This window comes from Oncorhynchus gorbuscha, unplaced genomic scaffold (assembly GCF_021184085.1).
Source record: "Oncorhynchus gorbuscha isolate QuinsamMale2020 ecotype Even-year unplaced genomic scaffold, OgorEven_v1.0 Un_scaffold_3688, whole genome shotgun sequence".
NCBI lineage: Eukaryota > Metazoa > Chordata > Actinopteri > Salmoniformes > Salmonidae > Oncorhynchus > Oncorhynchus gorbuscha.
In genome coordinates, this window is record NW_025747871.1 from 37,501 (window position 1) to 44,637 (window position 7,137).

The 7,137-nt window shown below is 54.3% G+C and overlaps 1 pseudogene; it reads right to left on the bottom strand.

Annotated features, from left to right (window-relative positions):
* LOC124028050 overlaps positions 1-5,184 on the bottom strand; it is a 37,783-nt pseudogene extending 32,599 nt beyond the window's left edge.
* Between the last annotated feature and the right edge of the window lie 1,953 nt (positions 5,185-7,137).

The window sequence follows — 7,137 nt, forward strand, 5'->3', positions numbered from 1 at the left end:
GCAGTGGAAACGCTTTGTCTGGAGCGATGAATCACGCTTCACCATCTGACAGTCTGACAGACACATCTGGGTTAGGAGGATGCCAGGGGAACACTCCCTGCCCCAATTCATAGTGCCAACTGTAAAGTTTGGTGGAGGAGGAATAATGGCCAGTGGCTGTTTTTCTTGGCTATGCTGTGGGAGCTACAGCCCAGTTACAGACCTAGTACCGTGTGTGTGTGTGTGTGTGTGTGTGTGTGTGCGTCTCTCACCACTGCAGGTCTTGTTGTCATTGTTGAGGGAGAAGTGGGCGGGACATCCGCAGACGAAGCTGCTGATTGGTACAGCCAGACAGAGGTGTGAGCATTGCCCATTGGTGGAGGCGCAGGCGTTCCAGCCCCCCTGGCGTGACGAGTGGAAGACCAAGATGTCCATCACGTAGTCTAGGTGACCCTGGATGACCGTACGGTTCTGGCCCGATGTCTTATTGGCCCGTTCGATGCTGCGCTGAGACCAGTCCGTCCAATAGATGTAATCCTGGTACTGGGTCAAACCAAAGGGGTGGGGGAGGTCGCCGGGCTATAACCTCACGCTCCAGACCTGGGGGAGCAGAGGAGGAACAGTTAGACCTGGGGGAGACAGGAGGAGGAGGAGGAACAGTTAGACCTGGGGGAGACAGGAGGAGGAGAGGGAAGAGAGACCTGGAGGAGAGGGGAAGGGAACAGTTAGACCTGAAGGAGACAGGAGGAGGGAGGATAGAGAGAACAGTTAGACCTGGAGGAAACAGGAGGAGAGGAGAGAGAGGGAACAGTTAGACCTGGAGGAACAGGAGGAGGAGAGGAGAGAGAGGGAACAGTTAGACCTGGAAGGAGACAGGAGGAGGAGAGGAGAGAGAGGGAACAGTTAGACCTGAAGGAGACAGGAGGAGGAGAGGGAGAGAGAGGGGAGACCTGGAGGAGACAGGAGGAGGAGAGGAGAGAGAGGGAACAGTTAGACCTGGAGGAAACAGGAGGAGGAGAGAGGAGAGAGAGGGAACAGTTAGACCTGGAGGAAACAGGAGGAGGAGAGGAGAGAGAGGGAACAGTTAGACCTGGAGGAGACAGGAGGAGGAGGAGAGGAGAGGGAACAGTTAGACCTGGAGGAGACAGGAGGAGGAGAGGAGAGAGAGGGAACAGTTAGACCTGGAGGAGACAGGAGGAGGAGGAGAGGAGAGAGAGGGAACAGTTAGACCTGGAGGAAACAGGAGGAGGAGAGGAGAGAGAGGGAACAGTTAGACCTGGAGGAGACAGGAGGAGGAGGAGAGAGAGGGAACAGTTAGACCTGGAGGAGACAGGAGGAGGAGGAGAGGAGAGAGAGGGAACAGTTAGACCTGGAGGAGACAGGAGGAGGAGGAGAGGAGAGAGAGGGAACAGTTAGACCTGGAGGAGACAGGAGGAGGAGGAGAGGAGAGGGAACAGTTAGACCTGGAGGAGACAGGGAGGAGGAGAGAGAGGGAACAGTTAGACCTGGAGGGGAGACTGGAGGAGGAGGAGGAGAGGAGAGAGAGGGAACAGTTAGACCTGGAGGAGACAGGAGGAGGAGAGGAGAGAGAGGGAACAGTTAGACCTGGAGGAGACAGGAGGAGGAGAGGAGAGAGAGGGAACAGTTAGACCTGGAGGAGACAGGAGGAGGAGAGGAGAGAGAGGGAACAGTTAGACCTGGAGGAAACAGGAGGAGGAGAGGAGAGAGAGGGAACAGTTAGACCTGGAGGAAACAGGAGGAGGAGAGGGAGAGAGAGGGAACAGTTAGACCTGGAGGAAACAGGAGGAGGAGAGGAGAGAGAGGGAACAGTTAGACCTGGAGGAAACAGGAGGAGGAGAGGAGAGAGAGGGAACAGTTAGACCTGGAGGAGACAGGAGGAGAGGAGAGAGAGGGAACAGTTAGACCTGGAGGAAACAGGAGGAGGAGAGGAGAGAGGAGGGAACAGTTAGACCTGGAGGAGACAGGAGGAGGAGGAGAGAGAGAGGGAACAGTTAGACCTGAGAGGGAACAGTTAGACCTGGAGGAAACAGGAGGAGGAGGGAGAGAGGGAACAGTTAGACCTGGAGGAAACAGGAGGAGGAGAGGAGAGAGAGGGAACAGTTAGACCTGGAGGAGGGAACAGTTAGACCTGGAGGAGACAGGAGGAGGAGAGAGAGGGAACAGTTAGACCTGGAGGAGACAGGAGGAGGAGAGGAGAGAGAGGGAACAGTTAGACCTGGAGGAGACAGGAGGAGGAGAGGAGAGAGAGGGAACAGTTAGACCTGGAGGAGACAGGAGGAGAGGAGAGAGAGGAACAATTAGACCTGGAGGAGACAGGAGGAGGAGAGGAGAGAGGGAACAATTAGACCTGAGAGGGAACAGTTAGACCTGGAGGAGACAGGAGGAGGAGGAGAGGAGAGGAGAGGGAACAGTTAGACCTGGAGGAGACAGGAGGAGGAGGAGAGGAGAGGGAACAGTTAGACCTGGAGGAAACAGGAGGAGAGGAGGAGAGAGAGGGAACAGTTAGACCTGGAGGAGACAGGAGGAGGAGGAGAGGAGAGAGGAACAGTTAGACCTGGAGGAGACAGGAGGAGGAGAGGAGAGAGAGGAACAAGTTAGACCTGGAGGAGACAGGAGGAGGAGGAGAGGAGAGAGAGGGAACAGTTAGACCTGTGTGTGTGTGTGTGTGTGTGTGTGTGTGTGTGTGTGTGTGTGTGTGTGTGTGTGTGTGTGTGTGTGTGTGTGTGTGTGTGTGTGTGTGTGTGTGTGTGTGTGTGTGTGTGTGTGTGTGTGTGTGATAACTCACCCAGCATGTTGGAGGACTCTATGAGTGTCGTGTCCAGGTCAGTCCAGTACAGTCGCCTCTCGGCATAGTCGATGGTCAGCCCGTTGGCTCGGCCCACGTTGGGCACCAGAGTGATCCGCCCGTCCCGTCCATCGCTGAGCGGTCAATCTTGGCTTCCCACCCCACTCTGTCCAGTACATAAACCTAGAAAAAATACATTAGTCAGATACATTAGAACAGAGAGTAAAACCCAGATTAGACAGAACACCGTTATCCAGTCAGAGAGCTAAAACCCAGATTAGACTGAATCTCATACAGAACACCGTTATCCAATCAGAGAGCTAAAACCCAGATTAGACAGAACATCGTTATCCAGTCAGAGGGCTAAAACCCAGATTAGACTGAATCTCAGACAGAACACCGTTATCCAGTCAGAGGGCTAAAACCCAGATTAGACTGAATCTCAGACAGAACACCGTTATCCAATCAGAGAGCTAAAACCCAGATTAGACTGAATCTCAGACAGAACACCGTTATCCAGTCAGAGGGCTAAAACCCAGATTAGACTGAATCTCAGACAGAACACAGTTATCCAATCAGAGGGCTAAAACCCAGATTAGACTGAATCTCAGACACAGTTATCAATCAGAGGGCTAAAACCCAGATTAGACTGAATCTCAGACAGAACACCGTTATCCAGTCAGAGGGCTAAAACCCAGATTAGACTGAATCTCAGACAGAACACCGTTATCCAATCAGAGGGCTAAAACCCAGATTAGACAGAACACCGTTATCCAGTCAGAGGGCTAAAACCCAGATTAGACTGAATCTCAGACAGAACAACCGTTATCCAGTCAGAGAGCTAAAAACCCAGATTAGACTGAATCTCAGACAGAACACCGTTATCCAGTCAGAGAGCTAAAACCCAGATTAGACAGAACACCGTTATCCAATCAGAGAGCTAAAACCCAGATTAGACAGAACATCGTTATCCAGTCAGAGGGCTAAAACCCAGATTAGACAGAACACTGTTATCCAGTCAGAGGGCTAAAACCCAGATTAGACTGAATCTCAGACAGAACACCGTTATCCAATCAGAGAGCTAAAACCCAGATTAGACAGAACATCGTTATCCAATCAGAGGGCTAAAACCCAGATTAGACAGAACATCGTTATCCAGTCAGAGGGCTAAAACCCAGATTAGACAGAACACCGTTATCCAGTCAGAGGGCTAAAACCCAGATTAGACAGAACACCGTTATCCAGTCAGAGGGCTAAAACCCAGATTAGACTGAATCTCAGACAGAACACCGTTATCCAGTCAGAGAGCTAAAACCCAGATTAGACAGAACACCGTTATCCAATCAGAGAGCTAAAACCCAGATTAGACTGAATCTCAGACAGAACACCGTTATCCAATCAGAGGGCTAAAACCCAGATTAGACTGAATCTCAGACAGAACACCGTTATCCAATCAGAGGGCTAAAACCCAGATTAGACTGAATCTCAGACAGAACACCGTTATCCAATCAGAGGGCTAAAACCCAGATTAGACAGAACACCGTTATCCAATCAGAGGGCTAAAACCCAGATTAGACTGAATCTCAGACAGAACATCGTTATCCAATCAGAGAGCTAAACCCAGATTAGACTGAATCTCAGAGTGAGTCAGTACCTACCCCTCAGCAGGGTCCAGTGCCAGGGCTCGAGGGCTGTCCAGATCCTTCCAGACTAGGACCTGTCTGTGCTGTCCATCCAGCTTGGCCACCTCAATACGATTGGTCCCAGTGTCGGCCCAGTACAGATTCTTCCCCAACCAGTCCACCGCCATGCCTTCTGGGTAGTCCAGGCCAAACTCCACCACGTGTTCCAGAGCGCTGCCATTCATAAACGCACGACTGATTGTCTGGAGAGAGAGGGGAGAGGGAGAGGGAGAGGAGAGAGGAGAGAGAGGAGAGAGAGAGAGGAGAGGAGAGAGAGAGGAGAGAGAGAGAGGGAGAGAGAGAGAGAGAGAAGAGGAGAGAAGAGGAGAGAGAGAGAGAGAGGGTTACTATTGGACTGAAGGTAATCTGGGCTTTATCAGCCTGCTACGTGAACTGATGGCTCCGAGCCAGAGAGAGACACTCCTCCTTACCTTCAGTGTGATATCTGTCCAGTAGATCCGGTTGTCGGTGATGTCAAAGTCAAGTGCAGACGCCTCTTTAACCCCCGGGTCAGCGGGATGGCCACGTTGTTTGTTGGTTTCCAAGGAGATGCGTCTGATGTCTGTGTGTCGGGAGAAGAGGAGGAAGGCTTCTGGTACGATGCAGGTGGACAGGTCAGCTATCAGCTCTAGACCAATGGGACAGGCACACTGGACGCCCACCGCATACAGGCATAGGTGGCTACACCCACCATTAGCCTCCCACACAGGTTGGTACCTGGAAGGAGGAGGCAGTAGGAGGAGAAGAGGGGGGGAGTGGGAGGAGAAGAGGGAGGCAGTAGGAGAGGAGGAGTAGGAGGGGAGGCAGTAGGAGAGGAGAAGAGGGGAGAGGGGTAGGAGGAGGAGAAGAGGGGGAGGCAGTAGGAGGAGAAGAGGGGAGGCAGTAGGAGGAGAAGAGGGGAGGCAGAGAGGGAAGAGGGGGAGGCAGTAGGAGGAGAAGGGGGGAGGCAGTAGGAGGAGAAGAGGGGGAGGCAGCAGTAGGAGAAGAGGGGGAGGCAGTAGGAGGAGAAGAGGGGGAGGCAGTAGGAGGAGAAGAGGGGAGGCAGTAGGAGGAGAAGAGAGGCAGTAGGAGGAGAGAGAGAGAGAGGAGAAAGAGGGAGGCAGTAGGAGGAGAGAGAGGAGAAGGGGAGAGCAGTAGGAGAGAAAGGGAGAAGGGAGAGCAGTAGGAGAGAGGAGAAGGGAGAGGCAGTAGGAGGAGAGAGAGGAGAAGAGGGGGAGGCAGTAGGAGGAGAGAGAGGGAGGGGGAAGCAGTAGGAGGAGAGAGAGGAGAGGGGAGGCAGTAGGAGGAGAGGGGAGAGAGGGAGAAGAGGGGAGAGAGAGGGAGAGAGGAGAAGGAAGAGGGAGAGGGAGAGAGGAGGAGAAGGGGAGAGGGAGAGAGGGAGAAGGAAGAGGGGGAGGGGAGAGAGGAGAAGGAAGAGGGGAGGGAGAGAGGAGAAGTGAGAGGGAGGCAGTAGGAGAAGAGGGAGAGGAGAAGAGGGGGAGAGAGGGAGAGGAGAAGAGGGGGAGAGAGGAGAAGGAAGAGGGGAGGGGGAGAGAGGAGAAGTGAGAGGGGAGGCAGTAGGAGGAGAGGGGGAGGCAGTAGGAGGAGAGGGGAGGCAGTAGGAGGAGAGGGGAGGCAGTAGGAGGAGAGGGGGAGGCAGTAGGAGGAGAGGGGGAGGCAGTAGGAGGAGAGGGGAGGAGGCAGTAGGAGAAGAGGGGGAGGCAGTAGGAGGAGAGAGAGAAGAGGGGGAGGCAGTAGGAGAAGAGGGGAGGCAGTAGGAGAAGAGGGGAGGCAGTAGGAGAAGGGGAGGCAGTAGGAGAAGAGGGGAGGCAGTAGGAGAAGAGGGGGAGGCAGTAGGAGAAGAGGGGAGGCAGTAGGAGAAGAGGGGGCAGTAGGAGAAGAGGGGGCAGTAGGAGAAGAGGGGGGCAGTAGGAGAAGAGGGGAGCAGTAGGAGAAGAGGGGGCAGTAGGAGAAGAGGGGAGGCAGTAGGAGAAGAGGGGAGGCAGTAGGAGAAGAGGGGGAGGCAGTAGGAGAAGAGGGGGCAGTAGGAGAAGAGGGGGCAGTAGGAGAAGAGGGGAGGCAGTAGGAGAAGAGGGGGGCAGTAGGAGAAGAGGGGGGCAGTAGGAGAAGAGGGAGGCAGTAGGAGGAGAGGGGAGGCAGTAGGAGGAGAGAGGAGAAGAGGGGGAGGCAGTAGGAGGAGAGAGAGAGAAGAGGGGGAGGCAGTAGGAGGGAGAGAGAGGAGAAGAGGGGAGGCAGTAGGAGGAGAGAGAGGACAAGAGGGGGAGGCAGTAGGAGAGAGAGAGAGGAGGGGAGGCAGTAGGAGGAGAGAGAGAAGAGAGGGAGGCAGTAGGAGGAGAGAGAGAAGAGGGGGAGGCAGTAGGAGGAGAGAGAGAGAGAGGGAGGCAGTAGGAGAGAGAGAGAGGGGAGGCAGTAGGAGGAGAGAGAGGAGAAGAGGGGAGGCAGTAGGAGGAGAGAGAGGAGAAGAGGGGGAGGCAGTAGGAGGAGAGAGAGGAGGAGAGGGGGAGGCAGTAGGAGGAGAGAGAGGAGGAGAGGGGAGGCAGTAGGAGGGAGAGAGAGGAGGATATAAAGTTTATTCTCTGTCACAGTCTACCACCGACCAAAACTAACTGCAAAATGCAGCCATCAAGTTTGTAGAGTCACAAACTGTGGCTTCCCTGTCCAAATACACAG